This window comes from Notamacropus eugenii, chromosome X (assembly GCF_028372415.1).
Source record: "Notamacropus eugenii isolate mMacEug1 chromosome X, mMacEug1.pri_v2, whole genome shotgun sequence".
NCBI classification, from domain to species: Eukaryota; Metazoa; Chordata; class Mammalia; order Diprotodontia; family Macropodidae; genus Notamacropus; species Notamacropus eugenii.
In genome coordinates, this window is record NC_092879.1 from 9,136,396 (window position 1) to 9,157,438 (window position 21,043).

General features: G+C 37.3%; 1 pseudogene; it reads left to right on the forward strand.

Annotated features, from left to right (window-relative positions):
- The first annotated feature begins 14,074 nt into the window (after positions 1-14,074).
- LOC140516246 (nuclear transport factor 2 pseudogene) lies at positions 14,075-20,333 on the forward strand (annotated as a pseudogene).
- Positions 20,334-21,043: the final 710 nt, after the last annotated feature.

Genomic DNA, 21,043 nt, shown 5'->3' on the forward strand with positions numbered 1-21,043 from the left:
TTTCTACTGTTATAAATGGCAGTTAGATTATGCCTTCAGTACACATTTGGCTTTAGAACTGAATCACCATTGAGGACATGATGAGATATGACTTGGACCCCGCATCATCAAGACCCCCTTTCAGTGTCTTCCCTTCTCATTCATGAAAAATGAAACTCATTCCTGTGGCTTATTTTTTTTTCAATGATCACCTGGTTTATTGAAATCTAGTCTCACAGGATCATAGTTCTGCACCAGAAAAGGACCTCACAGTCTTTCCAGTCCAAACTCCTATTACACATGAAGCAAGTATATGAGGTGTTCAGGGAAGATCAGTACCTCTGGTGTGAGGGCTTGCCAAGCGCTTTTAGGGCTGTTTGTACATCTTTGGTGTCCACCTGTCACCCAACTCTCACCTGTGACTCCAAGAAGCTGCACATGCACTGCAGCCACAGCCTGGTAAAAACCATCTTGGCAGATGGGTCAGATCAGGTTGAGGTTAACTGATGGGCCTTAAACTTGTCAGTAACTAAAACTGATACCATAAGCATGAGAAGAACTAACCCAATGGTATGGATGAATGAGAACAATTAGTTCCAGTGGGCCATGAAGGCAGCTGAAGAAGGCACTCTGGAATGCTTAGAACTTGATGAGATATTAAAGACATCAAGGCCATTCACAACATGCCAGACCATCACCAATCATCTTGACTTCTCTCTTTCCACTGGACTTCAAAGACTTTGGAAGAGAGTTACGTTAAAGACTGTGCAACTATGCCTCAGTTAAATCTAATTCATGTTCAAGTCAAGATACTTGTCATCATCCACTACTTCATCCACCTTGAAGTGCTGTGATGACAGATAAGTGATGAAGACGCAGGTGTGGATACAGTGGAAGCTGTAGACACAACCAGGTACATAGGTGGCTCAGGGTATTGGTTTGTCTTCTCACTGAACTGAAGCAGCAGCAGGATTCAGCACCACCATGGATGTCTGAGCAACCCTTTTAAGGACCAAATTGCTCACCTCCTGGCAGGAGGAATGGGCTAAAAAAGGTGGCCTATGATTTTTGCTTTATCCAAACCCTGACCTGCTTACGATGTCAGGCAGGGATCCTTTCCTTTAGTTGAAATGCAAAAAATTCGTGAAGATGAATTCACTCCCTATTGGTACAGAGAATACCTGCATGCTTATGGAAATGTGAAATCTAATAAACCTGAGAAATGAATAGTTCTTCTTGTGAGATAACTCAACAGGTACCATATTCAACTATCAATCCCGGACTAAATAAGGCTGGCAAATGAAGGTCAACTAACTGAAGTCAGAGGTGTTTTTGTTAGGAGTGGCCACCATGGTGAAGAGCAACATGAAGCAGGTGTAGACTTCACAATCAGATCCACTTTGATCAATAAGATTGCTTGTGTCCCAAAAGGAGTGAATGACAGACTTGTGACAATGCAATCACCACTAGACGAAAAGTGCCACTCTGTCATTCTCAATGCATATACTGCCACCATGATGAACCCCGATGAAGTAAAAAAAACAAAACAAAACATTATATGAAGACTTGGAGACCTTGGTGATCAATGTACCAAAAAAGGACATGCTTATAATTCTGAGTGACTATAACATCAGAAGAAGCACACATCATCAGACATGGCAGGGAGTCCTTGCGAAGAATGGAACAGAAAGCATCAATAGCAATAGACACTACTGAAGGTTTGTGCATCTCACTGCCTTCTGCCTACCTAAGTACAATAAAACATCATAGACACCTCCTGGTGGTAGCCACTATCACTTAACAGATTGCTTCATTTTCAGGAAAAGAGAAACGCAAGATGTGATAGTGATGAAGATATTGCATGATACAGTGTTCTAGACTAATCACAGATTCATCCTATCCAAGCTAAACATTCCATTCAGCAAAAGTGGTAGCACTAAGGCAAGAAAACTGTCAGGAGACTCATCTTTAACAGACTAGAGCATTTCTCCCTGTATGGGCAGTTTATTGCTAACCTGAAGGGAAAGCTGAATCAGCACACAGCTGATAAAAATAGAGCAGAAAAAGCATGAGCAGCTTTCAGTGACTTGGTGTTCAGCACCACATTTGCTCATCTTGGTCAGAACACCTGTAAACATCAGGATTGACTCAACTAAACAAGAAAAGATAACTCCCCAAGGTTTATCAGCAGAAGAGCTTATCTGTCTCCAGCATTAAAGTCTATCAGAAGCAAAGTGCAAGCAATACTTAGAAAGATGCAGGATTCTTGGCTCAGCAAGAATGCAAATAAGATACAATTCTATGCTGACAACAACAATTCCAAGTGCTTCTATGATGCCCTGAAGACTGTTTTTGGACCAAAGACCTCTGGTGCATTTTAATTACTCAGGACTGATGGAAACCAGAGTTTTATGTACATGAGCCTGGAGAGATAAGCTGAGCACTTCGATAGTGTTCTTAACAGATAGTTATCAACCAGTACTGAAGCCATCAATCATATGCCTCAGGTTGTATTCAGCTGAAGTTAAAAAAAGAAGAAAAAAAGTAGTGATCGAGATCTCAAATAAAGCAAAAGCAAAAACAGATCTAATTAAAGGAGATAAAGATGGAAGCTACATCTTGCTAAAAGGTTCCATAGACAACAAAGTAATATCAATATGAAAAACTTGCACCAAATAGTATAGCATCTAATTTTTTTAAAGTAGAAGTTAAGTGAATTACAGGAGGAAATGACAAAACTATACTACTGGGGGACCTCAACTTTCCACTCTCAGAACAAGATAAATCTAACCACAAAATAAACAAGAAAGAAGTTAGATACAGAAAGTTAGACCTCTGAAGAAAAATGAATGAAAATAAGAATACATCATTTTCTCAAAGATACATGGCACCTGCACAAAAAATTTCCATGTATTAGGGCAGAAAAACAAACAAATGCAGAAATTATTGAATGCATTCTTTTAGGATCATAATGCAATAAATATTACATTCCATAGAGGGTCATGGAAAGATACATTTAAAATTAATTGGAAACCAAATAATCTAATCCTTAAGAATTCATGGGCCTAAGGACAAATCATAGAAACAATAATTTCATTAAAGACCATGACAACAATTAGACAACATACTAAAATTTATGGAATGCAGCCTATGCAGTACCTGGGGGGAAATGTATGTCTCTAAAAACAATCAACAAAACAGAGAAAGAGCTGATCAGTGAATCCGACATGTAACTGAAAAATAAACTAGAAAAAAAACAAATAAAAAAAATCTCCTATTAAACACCAAATTGACAATCCTAGATATCAAAGGAAAGATTAATAAAACTGAAAGTGAGAAAACTATTCAACTAATAAATAAAACTAGGAGAAGACGTAATTTAAAAAAACAACCAAATAAATCTTTGGCTAATTTGATGTTTAAAAAAAGAGAAAAGAAAACCAAATTGCCAGTATCAAAAATGAAAAGGGTAAACTCACAAACAATGAAAAGTACATTAAAATTTTAGGAGCTATTTTGCCCAATTATATTAACAGATTAAGAAATATGACAATCAAAGCAAAATAGATGATTGTATACAAAAATCTAAATTGCCCAGATTAAGAGAAGAAGAAATAGAAATGCTTAAATAATCTCATATTCAAAAAAGAAATTGAGGTCCAAATTGATAGAGTAAGTAGTAGAAAACTATTCCTCTCCCACTCTCATCCCCAAACACCCATAAAACATGCCCCAGAACAGATCCTGGAAGAGTGGAGCCAGGAGAAAAATGTGGTGCAGCAGTCTTTTAGTCTGGGATATTTAAAAGATTGGTCACTTGGGTAAAAGGAGATCCCCGTCCAGGACAGAAAGCGTCGCAGAAAGCTCGTGGCAGGCTCCATATCAGCAAACCATCAGAAGATCATGAGCCCCAGGGCAGTGGAGCAGGCAAATGCCAATACCATAACCCCCCACATACCTTACCACAACCAGTGGAACAAGCAGACTCTAGTTCTTAAGAACCACCACATGTGCAGACACAGCTCTGGACATGCAGGCATTTGGTAATGCTGAAAAACCCTGGCCTCAGCACACATCAGACACCACCATTAGAATCCCAGTATATTTCCAGATAAGCTACCAGGAAACCTAGACACCAGCAGCCAGCACCTGAGGCCGCAGGGCACAAAGTTAATTACCAGGACCCTGGTCTTCAGCACAAGAAGTTTGGGACAGTGCCCCCTGTGCTCCAGCAGGAGAGTTCAACTTTAAAAGCCAGGAAATAGGCAAACAAGATGAACAAGAAGCAAAAATGAACATTGGCCATTGACAGCTTTTATGGGGACAGGTAAGACCACAAACTTAAAAGAGGACAGTACTATCAATATATCTACATCTGAAAGTCCAAAGTGGAAAATGAATCAGTTTCAAGCCCAAAAGTCTTCTTTGGAAAACTGAGGAAGGATTTTAAAAGTCAAATAAGAAAGCTAGAAGAACAATTGCTAAAAGAAATGAGAGCTATGCAAAAGAGAGTCAATAGGACAAATAGGACAAAAATTCACTGAAGAAAATAACTCCTTAAAAAGTAAATCTAGTCAAATGGAAAAGGAGGTATAAAAGTTAGCTGAAGAAAATAATTTTTTTAAAAATATTTATTTACTTATGGTTCTCAATATTGACTTCCATAAGATTTTGAGTTCCAAATTTTCTCCCCTTCCCTTCACTCTTCACAGCCCCAAGATGGTGTGCAATCTGATATAGGTTCTACATATACATTCATATTAAACATATGTTCACATTAGTTATGTTGTTAAGAAGAATTAGCACCAATGGGAGGAACCATGAGAAAGACAAAAACAAAACTTAGGAGACAGAGAGAGAGAGAGGGAGAGAGAGAGAGAGAGAGCCCTGATAGTATGCTTTGATCTGCATTCTAAGTCCATAGTTTTCTTTATGAATAGCATCTTCCATCATGAGTCTTTCCAAGTTTTTCTGAAGTCGGTCTACTCATTGTTTCTTATAGCAAAATGATATTCCGTTGCATTCATATTCTATAACTTGTTCTGCCATTCCTCAAATGATAGGCATCTCCTCAATTTCTACTTCTTGGTCACGACAAAAAGAGATGCTATAAATGTTTTTTTGTGAATGTGGGTCCTTTCCTCTTTTTTATGATCTCTTTGGGATACAGCCTTAGAAGTGTTATTTCTGGGTATGCATAGTTTTATACGTCTTTGGGCATAAATATAAATTGCACTCCAGAAAGGTTGCATCAGTTCACAAGTCTACCAACAATTCATTAGTGTACTAAACTTTCCATATCTTCTCCAATATTTATCATTTTCCTCTTTTGTCATATTGTCTAACCTGATAGGTGTTATGGGGGCCTCAGAGTTCTTTTGATTTGCAAAGAAAATAATTTCTTACAAATTAGAATTGGGCAAGTTGAAACTTATGATGATATAAGATATCCAGAACCAGTCAAACAAAATCAAAGGAATGAAAAAAATAGAAGAAAATGTGAAATATCTCACTGGAAAAACAAAAGACCTGCAAAACAGATCTAGAAGAGAAAATTTAAGAATTATTGAACTACCAGAAAGCCATAATAAAAAAATGCCTGGACAACATCTTTCAAGATATTATAAAAGAAAATTGTTATGAGTTCCTAGAACCAGAGGTTAAAATAGTCATTGAAAGAATCCAATAATCAACTCCTGAAAGAGATCCTAAAATGAAAACTCCAAGGAATATTTTAGCCAAATTCCATTATCAGAAAAAGGAGAAAATACTGCAAGCAGTAGAAAGTAACAACTTAAATATCATGGAACTACAGTCAGGATTACTCAGGAATTAGGAGTTTCTACATTAAAGGATTTCAGGGCCTGAAATATGATATTCCAGAAGGCAAAAGGAGCTTGAATTACAACCAAAAATCAACTATCCAGCAAAATTATACATAATATATCAGGGGAAAAGATGGACATTCAATGAAAAGGGGGACTTTCAATCATTCTTGATTTTAAAAAAGTAACTAAATAAAAAATGCAATTTTCAAATAGAAGACTCAAGAAAAGTATAAAAAGGTAAAGAGGAAAGAAAAAAGTTGTTAATTAATAATGTTAAACTGTTTACTTTCCTACATGGGAAGGTGATACTTATAACTCTTGAGAACTGTATTTCAATTACTGCATTTAGAAGGGGTATACATAGACAGAGAGTGGGGGTAAAAGTTGGCTGTTATGTGATGATAAAAATAATTTAAGGATGAAAAAAGAGTTGTAGAGGGAGAGGAGGAAAGGAGGAAGCAAAGAAGGGTAAATCACATCATAGGAAGAGGTGCAAAGATTTGTTACAGTAGAAGGAAAGGAGGGAGAAGAGTATTGTCTGTACCTTACTGTCATCGAATTTGGCTCAAAGAGGGAATAACATACACACTTAAATGGGTATAGAAATCAGTCTTACTCTATAGGAAGCAGGAAGGCAAAGGGGAAAGAAAAGGAAGGGATAGAGAGAAAGGAGGTAAGAAGGTAGGGAAGAAATAGTAGAGGAAGGGGGAAAGAAAAGGGAGAGACCCTTATAAAAGGCACCCAGCTTGAGGGAGGCAGTGGTCAAAACACTTATAAGGAAAGAAAGGGAGAAAGGAGACAGCAAAGCATAAGCAACGGGGGAGGGAGAGGATGGAGAGAAACATACAGATGGTAATCAAGACTGTGAATGTGAATGGAATGAACTCTGCCACAGAATGGAAGTGGATAGCAGAGTGGATTAAAAAACAGCATCCTACAATATGTTGTTTACAAGAATCATATTTGAAGAAGAGAGATACACACATAGAAAAGGTAAAAGGTTGGAGCAGACTATATTATGCTTCAGCTGAAGTTGAAAAGAAACAGATGTAAAAATTCTGACTTCAGACAAAGCAAAAGCAAAACCAGATCCAATTAGAAGAGATAAGGAAGGAAACTACATCTTGCCAAGAGGTATCAAAAACAATAAAGTCATAGAAATGCTAAACATATATCCCCAAAGTGGTATAGCACCCAAATTCTTAGAGGGGAAGTCAAGTAATTTATAGGAAAAAATAAACAGCAACATAGTGCTAATGGGGGACCTAAACCTCCCTTCCTCAAAACTAGATGAATCTAACTACAAAATAAACAAGAAAGAAGTTAAGGAGGTAAATATGATTTTTGAAAAGTTAGATATGGTAGACCTCTGAAGGAAATTGAATGGAATTAGAAAGGAATGTACCTTTTCTAGGTGGCACATGGTAACTTCACAAAAATTGCCCATGTACTTGAGCATAAAAACCTCACAGTCCAATGTGAAAAGGCAAAAAAATTAAATGTATCTTTTTCACATCATGATGCAATAAAAAATTTACGTTATAAAGGGCCATGGAAAGATGGAATTAAGTGAAAACTAAATAATATAATCCTAAAAGATGAGTGGGTCAAACAACAAATGATAGACACAAATAATAACTTCATCCAGGAAAATGACAATAATGAGGCAACATACTAACGCTTATGGGATGCAGTCAAAGTGATTCTTAGGGAAAATTTTATGTCTGTCAATGCTTATGTGAATAAAATAGAGTAAGAGGAGATCAATGAATTGGTCATGCAACCAAAAAAGCTAGAAAAAAGAACAAATTAAAAAACTTCAAATTAGAAATTCTGAAAATCAAAGGACAGTTTAATAAAACTAAAATTAAGAAAGCTATTGAACTAATAAATAAAATTAAGAACTGGTTTTATTTTTTAAAAAAACAATTAAGTGGATAAACCTTTGCTAGCTTAATTTGAAAAAAAAGAAAGAAAACCTAATTACCAGTATCAAAAATGAAAAGGGTGAATTCACCACTAACGAAGAGGAAATGAGAACAATAATTAGTAGCTTTTTTGCCCAACTGTATGCCAACATATCTGATAAATAAGTGAAATGGATGAATATTTACAAAAATACTAATTGTGCAGATTAAGACAAGAGAAAATAAAGCACTTACATAACCTTATTTCAGAAAAAGAATTTGAAAAAGCCATCAATGAACTCCCTAAGAAAAATAGCCAGGACCACATGGATTTACAGGTGAATTCTACCAAACATTTAAAAAAACAATTCCATTACTATGTAAACTATTTGGAAAAAACAGGCAAAGAAGCAGCCCTACTGTATTCTTTTTATGATAGAAATATGTTGCTTATACCTAAGCCTGGAAGAACCAAAACAGAAAAAGAAAATTATAGAACAATTTCCCTAATGAATATAGATGCAAAAATTTTAAATAAAAATACAAAGAGATTACAGTAACTTATCATGAGGATAAACAAACAGGTGGTAGGGATACCAGGAAGGCAGGGCTGGTTCAGTATTAGGAAAACTATCAGCACAATTGACCATATCTGTAACAATATTAACCGAAATCACATGATTATCTCAATAGATGCAGATAAAGTTTTTGACAATTTGCAACAGCCATTCCTATTTTTAATAAAAACAGTAGGGAACATGGGAATCAATGGTGTTTTACTTAAGATGATAAGTTGCATCAGTCTAAAACCATTACAAAACATTTTGTGTAATAGGGAAAAGCTAGAAGCATTTCCAATAAGATCAGGATTGAAAGAAGGATGTCCATTATCACCATTGTTATTCAATATTGTAATAGAAATGTTAGCTCTAGCTAGAACAGAAGAAAAAAGCAATTAAAGGAATTAGAATAGCCAAGAAGAATAGAAGAAACAAAACTCAGCTCTCTGTAGATGATATGATGAGAATCCTAGAGAATCAACTAAAAACCTATTTGAAATAAGAGCTTTAGCTAAGTTACAAGATACGAAATAAACCCACATAAATCATCGACATTCCTACATATTTCTAGCAAAGCCCAGCAGCAAGAGATAGAAAAAGAAATTCCATTTAAAGTAATTGTAGACAATATAAAATATTTTCGGATTTACTTGACAAGACAAACCCAGGAATTATATAAACCTAATTAAAAAATATTTTTCACACGAATAAAGTCAGATCTAAATAACTGAAAAAGCATCAGTTTCTCATAGGCCAAGCTAATATAATAAAGATGGTCATTCTACCTAAATTAATTTGCTTATTCAGTGCCGGACCAATCAAACTATCAAAATTATTTTATGAAGGTAAAAAAAAAATAGCAAAATTCATCTACAAGAACAAAAGTTCCAGAATATCATGAAAATTAATGAAAAGAAATGCAAACGAAGGTAGATTGATTAGCTGCACCAGATCTAAAACTGTATTATAAGGCAGCAATCATCAGAACTCCTTGGTACTGGCTAAGAAATAGAGGGGCGGATAAGTGGAATAGTTAGGTGCACTAGACTGTAGTCAATGTCTAGAGTAGTCTACTATTTTATAAACCCAAAGATCCACCTTCTGGGATAAGAACTCACCTTTTTACAAAAACTACTTACAAAACTGGAAAATAGTATGGCAGAAACTAGGCATAGCCAATATCTTACCCAGTATACGAAGCTAAGTTCTAAATGGGTACATGGTGAGACATAAACGGTGATGCTATAAGCAAATTAGGAGAGTAAGGAATAGTTTACCTTTCAGGTCTACGGAGAAGGAAAGAATTTATGATTAAAGAACAGATAGAGAATAATATGAAATGTGAAATGGATCATTTTGATTACATAAATTAAAAAGGGTTTCTATAGAGGCAATGCATCAAAGATTAGGTGAAAGCAGAAAGCTGGGAAACAATTTTTTGGAGCCAGTGTCTGTGATAAAGGCCTAATTTCTAAAATATATAGACAACTATCAGTAAGTGCCCCGGAATACACAAGGTGGGGGGGGGGGGGGGCGTGCTATCACGTATTCTTAGATCTGCGATTAAAAATGAAAGGCAACTTTTGAGGGGTCAACAATCACTTTAAAACATTCAACATACAGAGACCAACAGACAGGCTTCCAATTGTCTGGCAATTACATAGATACATACATAGCTACCAGAGAGGGAAGCACCAACATATGAGTTATCAAAGCCAGAGTCTGCTTAGCAGCTTCCCAGATTCTCATCTGGCACAGAAACCTTCTTCCAAAACTAAGCCCCAAAGCAAAACCTCCCGTCAGAGTATATACACATTTTTTTAGAACCAGAGGGCACGACCCCTCATGATCCAGTGTCTCATTAGAAAATTAAGCAAAAGTGTGGACCTTCTTACAAATCTTCACTAATCAAACACCCTTTAATGGGCAGGCCCGTTAATGGATGGGGAAGATTTTCCCATTAAGAAACAAAATTATATGAACAATAATCAGAAATGCATCAATGCAACAACTGAGTCAAATTTATAAGAATACAAATCATTCCCCAGTTGAAAAATAGTCAAAGAATATGAAAAGAGACCGTTTTCAGATGAAATTAAAGCTATATGTAATCATATGAAAAAATTCTCCAAATTACTATTGATTAGAGAAATGCAAATCAAAACAACTCTGAGGTACCATATCATACGTATCAGATTGGATAATACGACAAAACCAAAAAAAAATAATATATATTGTAGATGTGGGAAAATTGGAACACTAATGCATGATTGGTATAGTTGTAAACAGATCCAAACATTCTGGGGAGCAATTTGGCACTATGCTCAAAGCACTATAAATCTATGCATGCCCTTTGATGCAGCAATACCACTACTAAGTCTGTGTCCCAAAGAGATCATAAAAAAGAGAAAATGACCCACACGTGCAAAAATATTGATAGCAGCTCTTTTCGTGGCAATGAAGAAATGGAAATTGAAGGATTGTCCATCAATCAGGGAATGACAGAACAAGTTGTGGTATATGGTATATGAATGTAATGGAATACTATTGTGCTATACTGAGCAGCTGGATTTCAGGAATTCCTGGAAAGATTTACATGAACTGTTACTGAGTGAAATAAGCAGAACTAGAAGAACATTGTACACAGTAACAGCAACACTGTTAGATGACCAACTTTGTTAGACTTAGCTCTTCTGAGCAATGCAATGTTCTAAAACAATTCCAAAACACCCATATTGGGAAATGCTATCCACATTAAAAGAAAGAACTATGCAGTCTGAATGCAGATCAAAGCATATTATTTTCTCACTTTTTTATCTTTTGTTTCTTTCTCATTGTTTTTCCCCTTTTTGTTCTGACTTTTCTTTCATAACCTGACTAATGTGGAAATATGTTTGATATGATTGTACATGTATAGCTTATATCAGATTGCATGTCATCTTAAAGAGGGGGAAGGAGAAGGAGGGCGAAAATTTTAGAACTCAAAATCTTATACAAGTGAATGTTGAAAACTAAAAATCAATAGGTAAAGTATTTTTTAAAAAAGAAAAATGAACCAAACAAGTCATCAGTGAACTCATAAGAAAAAATCTTCAGAGGAGCCAAGATGGCGGAGTAGAAAGATACACATATGCTAGCTCCAAACCCACAGCCCATAAATTACTTGTAAAGAAGAAATCCCAACAAATTCTGGAGCAGCAGAAGCCACAGAACAACGGAGTGGAGGACATTTCTGTTCCAGAGAGCCCTGAAAAACTGACCCGAAGGGTCCATCATGCATCGGCTCTAGAGCACAGCCCAGCCCTGCCTTGGCAGCACAGCACCGAGAGGAGCGGATCCAAGCAGGCTTCAGGGACAGAATCTCCAGCAGCCGCGCAGGTCCGTCCACCCACAGGTGACAAGGGTCTGTGAGAGAGTCTTTTTGGGTGGCCGAGAAGGGAGTGGGGTGTCCCCATAACTCAGGCCCCCTCGGGAGGCAGCAGAGGAGTTGGCAGCCCCTGAGGGAACTGAGCCCTGTGAGGCGGCCCTGCCCCACCCGAGCACCTGAACTTAATCTCGCACTGAATGGCAGCCCCGCCCCCACTGAAAGCCCTGAGGCTGGGAAGCAGCATTTGAATCTCAGACCCCAAGCCCTAGCTGGGCGGATCTGGAAGCCAGGTGGTTGTGAAGAGGAAGCTCAGAAGTCAAGTCACTGGCTGGGAAAATGCCCAGAAAAGGGAAAAAAAAATAAAACCATAGAAGGTTACTTTCTTGGTGAACAGATATCTCCTCCCTTCCTTTCTGATGAGGAAAAACAATGCTTACCATCAAGGAAAGACGTAGAAATCAAGGCTTCTGTATCCCAAACATCCAAAAGAAATATTCCATGGGCTCAGGCCATGGAAGAGCTCAAAAAGGATTTTGAAAATCAGGTTAGAGAGGTGGAGGAAAAACTGGGAACAGAAATGAGAGGGATACGTGTGTGTGTGTGTGTGTGTGTGTGTATGTGTGTAATACATACATAGACACAGGGCACAGCGTGAGCGGAATATGAAAGGAGAATGCCTAAAAAATGAAATTTACCATTGAGTGGAATGTACTTTGTTCTTCCTTCGTTTTCAAAGAAGATCATGACAACAGAGACATGATGACATGACTTTCACTGGACTTTGTTTTGAGAGAGGGAGGGTTGTACAAGGTCACCAGCCTCACTTCCCCTCCAGTTCCATCTGGATTCAGTTTCCCTGTCAAATCTATGGATAAGGGAAGAATTTATTACCAAATAAGTAGAAAGCATTGTGTGATGTAAAATGGAAAAATTTGATTATATTAAACTGCACTTTTAACTTTTAGTTTTGCAAAAGCAAAATCCGTGAAGTCAAAATTAGAAGGAGAAAAGAAAAGCGGGAATTTTTTTTACACCATCTTGCTCTGATAAAGATCTCATATCTCAAATATGCAGAAAAATGAGTCAAGTTTTTGAGAACTGAAGTCATTTCTTAATTGTTAAACTGACAAAAAAAGTAAGCTTTTAGATAAGGAAATCAAAGATATCCATAGTCATATGAAAAAATGTTCTAACGTACTATAGATGAGAAAAATGCAAATTACAATAACTCTGAGGACCCAATTCACACCTGTCAGATTGGCTAATATGACAGAAAAGGAAAATGACAAATATTGGAGGGGGTGTGGGAAAACTGGTACAGTAAGACACTGTTGGTGGAGATCAATTTGGAACTACACTCAAAGGGCTATAAAACTGTGCATACACTTTGACCCAGTAATACTGATGGGTATGGGCTCAAGCAGAGACCTTTGCCCCTTACCCTAAAAGAACTTGAGTCCCATTTGTTGATGGCCTTGGAGATCCCCACTTTGAACTCCCCTTGAATTTCCCCACTTCAGCTGGCATTCATCTGAGGCTGGAAGCTTTTCATTATTAGTATGCCCAATTCTCTATTACCCTTAACCTATTCCAACCCTTCATTGTCTGGTATCTTCTGATTGCTTTAAGCTACTTCCCACACTGGAGTCTATCAAAACCCCCATTCTCCTGATTCCTGGCTTTCCCCTCTAGTTACCCTAGCCTACTGGCCACTCCCATCAAGATACTCCCAAGCAACACCCTTCTTCAAGTCACTCCAGACTACTTGGGCCAGCCCTAAGATCCCTTCCACAGTCTTTCTCTACATAAGATCCATCTCAGCCTCCACGAAAATGCTCAAATTCAGTCTTGTCAATTGTCAATTCAAGCATCACAAATGCTCAGATTCCTTAATAGTCTAGCCAAAAAAAGGGTTTGGTATCCAAACTATAGAGACAACTAACAGAGATTAGGTCAAGAGATTCAGTGCAGATATGCATTAAAATATATAACGGCAGAATTCTGTGTTTCCATGCCAATCAGTCTGGCTCTGGTGTCACAAACCTCAGAAGCCCTGTGGTCAGACAGTTGAAGAAATCAAAACTGTGTGAAACTCCTTCCCACACATAGCCAGCATTGAATACCTGGTAGAGGTCATAAAAAATAAAACCTGACTTCTGCTAAAGGAGATCTACTTGAAGAAAACCTATAGCGTTGTCAATGGTATGAGGTTTGAGGGGGGCAGAATCAAGATGGCAAAGTAGAAAGACAGATCTGTAGAAGCTCCCCCACATAGCACATAAAATACCAGTAAAAATGACTCTAAAGAAGTTCTAGAGCAGCAGAAACCACAAAACTACAGAGGGAAAGAGATTTCTAGCTCAAGACAGCCTGGAAGGCCAAAAGGAAAGGTCTATACACTGGGTAGAGTGGAGCACAGCCCAGCATGGCTGCATGGAGCGGCAGGGACAGGATCTTGAACAGGCTTCAGGGAGCCACCTGCAGCAGAAGCTCCCAGATTACTCAACACATAAATGCCAGACAGCTTCAAAGGTCAGTGAGAAAGCTTTTTCATCTGAGTAAGAAGGGAACACAATCTGACCCCACCAGCAGTAGCCACTGCAGTGGCAATGTCCATTATTGAAGCCCTCCACCTGGGAGAATTGAGTCGCTGATCTAAATCGCAGCCCTGAGCCCAGCGGTGAGGAAGAGTATTGGCATGGTAGAGTTAGAGGAGGTTGTGGAGAGGGAATTCTACTCACAGATTCAGGACAGAAAAGTTTTTGATTGCTCTGAGACTAGTGTGCAGGCCAGGAGAGGAGTAAACTTCTCTCCTGTGATTGTGCCACCTTGGAGGAACTGAGGACTTACAGGTCCCCAGAGTATACCTTCCTCTTGACAAAGGACTCAAAAGTCAAGTAACTGGCTGGGAAAATGCCCCAAAAATAACGCTATAGAAGGTAACTTTCATGGTGAACAGGTATTTTCTTCCATTCTTTTGGATGAGGAAGAACAATACATATTATCAAAGGAAGTCAAGGCTTCTGCATTGAAAACCTCCAAAATAAATACACAATTGTGTCAGGACATGGAAGAGCTCAAAAAGAATTTTGAAAATCAAGTGAAAGAGGTGGAGGAAAAATTGGGAAGAGGAATGAGAGCGATGCAAGAAAATCATGAAAAGTGAGTCAAGAGCTTGCTAAATGAGACTCAAAAAAATTCTGAAGAAAATAATACCTTTAAAAATAGGCTAATTCAATTGACAAAAGAGGTCCAAAAACCAAATGAGGAGAAGAATGCATTAAAAAGCACAAGGAGCCAAATTGAAAAGGAGGTTCAAAAGCTCACTGAAGAAAATAGTTCTTCAAAAATTAGAGTGAAGCAGATGGAAGCTGATGACTTCATGAGAAACCAAGAAATTATAAAACAAAACCAGAAGAATGAAAAAAGAGAAGACAATGTGAAATATCTCATTAGAAATGCAACTGACCTGGAAAACAGATCCAAGAGATATAACTGAAAAATTATTGATCTACCTGAAAACTATGATAAAAAAGCCTACACATCATTTTCCAAGAAATTATCAAGAAAATCTGCCCTCATATTCTTGAAGCAAGGGATAATAGAAATGGAAATAATTCACAGACCACCTCCTGAAAGATATTCCAATGGAAAAACCCCTAGGAATATTGTAGTCAAATTCCAGAGTTTCCAGGTCAAGTAGAAAGTATTACAAGCAGCTAGAAAGACTTTATGACAAAACAAGAAATTACAAAACAGAATCAAAAGAATGAAAAAGTAGATTACGTGAAATACCTCATTGGAAAATCAGCTGACCTGGAAAATAGATCCAGAGGAGATAATTTAAAAATTATGGGACTACCTGAAAGCCATGATCATAAAAAGACCTTAGACATCATCTTACATGAAATTATCAAGGAAGACTACCCTGATATTCTATAACAGAGGGCAAAATAAATTTTGAAAGAATCCAATGATCACCTCCTGAAAGAGATCAGAAAAGATAACCTCCTAGGAATATTGTAGCCAAATTCCAGAGTTCCAAGGTCAAGGATAAAATATTTCAAGCACCTAGAGAGTAACAGTTTGAGTGTTGTGGAAATAAAACGAGGATAACATAGGATCTGGTAGCTTCTACATTAAGATATAAAAGGGTTTCGAACATGACATTCCAGAAGTAAAAGTAACTGGGATTAAAACCAAGAATCATCTACCCAGCAAAACTAAGTATTGTACTTCAGGGGGTAAATGGTCATTCAATGAAATAGAGGGCTTTCAATCATTTTTGATGAAAAGACCAGAACTGAATATATAATATGACTTTCAAACACAAGAATCGAGAGAAGCATGGAAAGGTTAACAGGAAAGAGAAATCATAAAGGACTTTCCAAAGTTGAACTGTTTACCTTCCTATATGGAAAGATAATATTTGTAACTCTTGAAACTTTTCTCAGTATTTGGGTAGTTGGAGGGATTATACACACACACACACACACACACACACACACACATATGTATAATAGACAGAGAACACAGGATGAGTTGAATAAGAAGAGATGATATCTAAAAAATAAAATTAAAGGGTGAGAGAGAAATATATTGGGAGGAGAAAGGGATAAATGGAATGGGGCAAACTATCTCTCATAAAAGAGGCAAGAAAAAGCTTTTTTCAATGGAGGAGAAAAGGGAGGAAGAGAGAGGGGAAAAATGAAGCTTACTTTCTTCACATTTGGCTTAAGGAGGGAATAACATGCTCACTCAATTTGGTATGAAAATCTATCTTATACTACAGGAAAGTAGGGGAGAAGAGTACAAGTGGAGTGGAGGAATGATAGAAGAGATGGCAAATGGGAAGATGAAATAATTAGAAGTAAACCCTTTTGGGGAGGGACAAGGTCAAAAGAGAGAATAGAATAAATGGGGGGCAGAATAGGATGGAGGGAAATATAGTTAGTCTTACACAACATGACTATTATGGAAGTATTTTACAAAACTACACATATATAGCTTAGCTTGAATTGCTTGCCTTCTCAGTGGGGATGGGTGGGGACGCAGGAAAGGAAAGAAGATGGAACTCAAAGTTTTTGGAACGAATGTTGAGGATTGTTTTTGCATACAACTGAGAAATAAAAAATACAGGTAATGGGGTATTGAAATCTATCTTGCCCTAAAAGCAAAGAGAGAAGACAGGAATAAGGAAAGGGAGGGGTGTGATAGAAGGGAGGTCATATTGAGGGAAGGGATAATCAGAATGCAAGACGTTATGGGGTGTGGGGAAGGGAGAAATGTGTTAAAAAATTTGGAACTCGAAATTTTGTGGAGATGAATGTCAAAAACTAAAAAATAAATAAATAAATAAATAAACATTTGAAAAATTAAGATAAATAAATAACCAGGCTCCTAGCCCCCGTTACAAGAAGCATAGGATAGAATCCCCTGTGCCCCGGAAAAAGAGATGGACTATTAAAGCCAGGAAAAAGGCAATCACAATGAGCAAGAAGCAAATTAGAAAAGCAAAGATTCTTACAATGGGGACAGGGAAGATCAAAATATGAAATAAGAGAAGGAAAACTGACACTGAACCCACATCTGAAATTTCAAAAGGAGTCTCAACCTCAAAAAGCAGTCTTGGGGGAACTCAAGGAAAAAATTAAAAGTCAAATTAGAGAGGCAGCAGAAAATTTGATCAATTCTTTTAAAAATACAAATAACCGAATGGAAAAGAAATTCACTGAAGAGAAAATTTTACTTAAAAAGTAAAATTAGAGAAATGACTGAGGAGGTACAAAACCTAACTGGAGAAAGCACCTCTTTAAAAGCAAAATTAGTCAAATGGAAAAGGAGAATAAAGGTGGAAAAACAAACTGAAGAAAACTCATTCAAAATTAGAATTGGGCATCTGGAAGGTAATGACGTTATGAAATCTCAAGAATCAATCCAACAAAATTCAAAGAATGCAAAGATAGAAGAAAATGTAAATACTTCATTGGAAAAACAAGTAATGTGAAAAATAGGTCCAGGAGGGAGAACTTAAGAATTATTGGTCTTCCTGAGAACCATGATGAAAAAAAGAGCCTGGACATCATCTTTCAAGAAATCATGAAGGATAACGGTCCTGAGGTCCTAGAACCAGAGAGTAAAATAGTCATTGAAAGAATTCACCAATCACCTCCTGAAAGAGATCTCAAACAGTAAATGCCAAGGAATATTTTAGTCAAATTCCAGAATCATCTGGTCAAGGAGAAAATACTGTAAGCAGTCAGAAAGAAACAATTCAAATATCATTGAAATACAGTCAGGATCACACAGGACCTTGAAGCTTCTACATTAAAAAATAAGAGATATTGGAATGTGATATTCCATAAGGCAGAGGAGTTTGAATTACAACCAAGTATCAACTACCCAGCAAAACTGAGCGTAATCTTTCAGGCAAAGAGATGGACATTCAATGAAATAAGGGACTTCCAGACCTTCGTGATGGAAAGGTCAGAGATCAATGAAAAACTAGATCTTCAAATACAAGACTCAAGAAAGGCATAAAAAAGTAAACAGGAAAAAACTTAAACAAAATGTACTTTCAATATGGGCAAACTGTTTACATCCCTACCTGGGAGTATGATACTTGTGAATCTTGAGAATTATATATTTACTATGACAGTTAAAAGGGATATACATAGAGAAAGACTGGTTATAAATTTACTGATGTGATGATAAAACCTAATTAAGGAATGCAATGGATTTGTAATGAAAGAGGAAGAACTGAGGAGGAAGAAAAAGGCAAATTACATCACATAAAGAGGTACAGAAACATGTCATATTAGAGGTAAAGAAGAGAAGGAAATGAGTATTGCTTGAACTTTACTGTCATGGAACTTGATTCATGGAGAGAATATGTGTGTGTGTGCGTGTGGGTGTGTGTGTGTTCATCCTTCACTGTCGAAGAAGACCATGCCATCAGAGAAATAATGATATGACTTGCACTTGACTTTGTTTTGAGTGAAGGAGGGCTGCGCAGGTCACCAGTGTCACTTCTCCTCCAGAGCCATGTGAATCCAGTGACCAGATATTCATCAGGATGACTGGAGATGACCAAGGATGAGGCAATTGGGTTAAGTGACTTGCCCAAGGTCACACAGCTAGTGAGCGTCAAGTGTATGAGGTGAGATTTGAACTCAGGTCCTCCTGACTTCTGCACTGGTGCTCTATCCACTGCACCACTTAGTTGCCCCTATATGGAGGGAATAACATGCTTTGTTAAGTAAAGAAAACTAACTTCCCTAAAGGCAGTAGGAGGGGAAAGGGGAAAAAAGAGGAAGTGATTAGAAGGGAGGGGAAAAGCAGTAAGGGAAAAGGGAAAGAAAAGGATGGGGATTGATAGAAATGAGGGAAATTTGAGGAAAGGGTAAGGAAGACAAGAGAAATAAAAGCATAAAACGGGGGGAAATGGGATGGAGAGAAAGACACACATAGTAATCACCTGTGAATGCAAAAGGAATGACCTATGTCATAAAGCAGAAGCAGATAGCATCATTGATTAAAAATCACAATCCTACAATATAGTCTTTACAAGAAACACATCTGAAACAGGGGGACACACAATGGGTAAAGGTAAAAGGCAGGAGTAGAATATATTATGCTTCAGCTGAAGTACAAAAAAGCAGTGGTAGCAATTCCAACCTCTGACAAAACAAAAGTAAAAATAAATAAAATCAAATGATATAAGGAAGGAAATGATATTCTGCAAAAGTCACTATAGACAATGAAGTCATATCGTTGCTAAACATATATGCACCAAGTGGTTCAGTATCCAAATTCTTAGAGGAAAAGTTAAGGGAATTACAGGAATAAATAGACAGCAAAGCTATACTAGTAGAGGACCTCAACCCCCCCTCTCTGAACTTCATAAACATAACCTCAAAATAAACAAGAAAAGTTGAGGAGATTAATAGAATTTTAGAAAAGGTAGATATGGTAGACCTTTCGAAAAAAATCGAAGGAGAATAGAAAGGAATATACCTTTTTCTCAGTGATACATGGCACATGCACAAAAATTGATTGTGCACTAGTGAATAAAATCCTCACAATCCAGTGCAGAAAGGCAGAAATATTAAATGCATCCTTTTCAGATCATGATGCAATAAGAATTATATGTAATAAAGGGCCATGGAAAGATATACTAAAAAATTAATTGGAAATTAAATAATCTAATCCTAAAGAATGAGCGGGTCCCAGGACCACTCTTAGTTGTTGCCACCACTGCTGCCATTGTACCAGCTAGTCCGTTTCTCTTGCTAGGCAACGATCCAGAAGGGGAGACAGTCTGATTTGGGAGCAGATTAGATTCACCTTTGTGCAACATTACTACCAGTTATTTGATAATGACGGAACTCAATTAGGAGCAATGTATATTGATGCATCTTGCCTTACACGAGAAGGGCACCAAATCCAAGGCAAAGCAATCATCGTGGGAAAATTGTGTAGCCATCCATTTCAGAAAATACAGCATAACATCACAGCTGAGGACCACCAGCCCACCCCTGACAGTTGTATACTCAGTATGGTGGTGGGGTAGCTAAAGGTTGACGAAGAACTGATCATGGGATTCCACCAGATATTTCTATTAAAGAACATCGATGATGCTTGGGTGTTCCCCAATGCCACGTTCAGGCTAGCATTGCACAACTTCAGTTGAACCTGCTCTTCTCAAGGTACCCACGCTATTTCCTTCTCTCTCCTCTTCCTGATATTATTCACACTTCCTTTCCCCAGCCCCCTCAGAACACTTCAAATGTCATACACAAGCTTGCAAGGCCGAGGTGGGAGGGCGCCTTGGTGGTGGCAGTAGCATCACTATGTGAGTGTGTTGTACCAGCGCGTGCCTTAGAAAGACTAAGTAATGTAAAAGGTTGTGTTTTTTTAAATATATAAGTTGCTCTAGTAAGTCAAAGAAACAAAGGAGAAAGCAGCAGTTGTGTGTGCAGCCCAGATCTTCATTTGTTCAGATGTTCCAATGTCTCATTATACAATAAAACCATGAATATTTTTTAACATAAAAGAGTGGATCAAACAAAAATAATAATAAATAACCAATAACTTCATTCAAGAGAATGACGATAATGAGACAACATACCAAAACTTATGGGATACAGTGATAGCAATTCTTAGGGGAAACATTTTTTTTAATCTCTGAATGGTTACATGAATAAAATAAAAAAAGGAGATCAATGAGTTGGGCATCAACTGAAAAAGCGAGAAAAAGAACAACTTAAAAACCCTCAATTGGTTATCAAATTAGAAATATTGAAACCCAAAAGAGAGATTAAAAAGAATTGAAATTAAGAAAACTATTAAACAAATGAATAAAACTAAGAGCCGAATTTATGAAAAAAAAAACAATAAAAT